This window comes from Camelus ferus, chromosome 3 (assembly GCF_009834535.1).
Source record: "Camelus ferus isolate YT-003-E chromosome 3, BCGSAC_Cfer_1.0, whole genome shotgun sequence".
Classification (NCBI taxonomy): domain Eukaryota; kingdom Metazoa; phylum Chordata; class Mammalia; order Artiodactyla; family Camelidae; genus Camelus; species Camelus ferus.
The window spans coordinates 49,243,214-49,244,145 of record NC_045698.1 but is presented as its reverse complement, the minus strand read 5'-3'; the positions used below and the strand labels follow the sequence as shown (position 1 = coordinate 49,244,145).

General features: G+C 32.4%; 1 non-coding gene across 1 annotated transcript; it reads left to right on the top strand.

Annotated features, from left to right (window-relative positions):
- Window positions 1-511: 511 nt before the first annotated feature.
- On the top strand, window positions 512-583 carry TRNAG-ACC. Its single transcript has one exon. It is a non-coding gene; the product is annotated as a tRNA-Gly (tRNA).
- Window positions 584-932: the final 349 nt, after the last annotated feature.

Below are 932 nucleotides of genomic sequence, written 5' to 3'. Positions count from 1 at the left end.
TGCACTTAGATTCTTAGAAACATGGACTGATGTGGACAGAGGCATTGTGGGACCTCTCTAGTCCTGGAGATGAGGGAGACTTTACCATTGGAACCCTCCCAAAGTAGGTTAAGTCAAAAGAATTGTAATCAATCTGGGTAATATCATTTGCAATAAAAACAAAGGAGGCTCAGAAACTAATCTGAAGGTAATTTCAAACAAGGATTCTAAAAAAAATAGTGATTTTTTTTTCAAATAGTTATTTTTCTAAAAATAAATTACATGCTTGCTTTATTTTAAAAATAAAAGGTTCTCAGTACTTAATTTTTTTCTGCATTCAATTCTCAATTTTCTGTGCTTCTAAGGACAGGAATATCATTTATAATTGACTTTTAACCTTAGCCAAATATCTTATTGGGCTGATGACTAAAACAAAAAAAGAGCAAATTATAGTTTATCTCCTCTTTTTTTTATCTCTGCCTGCACATTATGTGTATGTGAGTACATGTATACATTAAAGTAAGGATGTGGGGAGGGTATAGCTCAGTGGTAGAGCACATGCTTACCATGTATGAGGCCCTGGGTTCAATTCCCAGTACTTCCTTTAAATTAAAAATAGATAAACCTAATTACCACTCCTGCCCCCCAAAAAACTTAAAAAAAAGTAAAGAGGCAGGCTATAAGAACATAAGCAAGAAAAGACATAAGCCTAGTAAAAAGATACATTCTAGAATCAGTCTCAGAGTAGTTGGATTAATTTGAAAAAAAAAAAAAAAGTGAACTGTGTTTAAATAGTACCACAAATGAAAATTGCATTTTCTGTTATGGTCATAGTTGAGAAACAGCATCACAAAAATGAAAAGGTTCTATATGTTAAAAATACTTAAGGCAAAAACTGAGCAGTTTTTTTCCCCACAAAGCATAAAAAAGGGCTAATTGAAAGTGGACAAAAA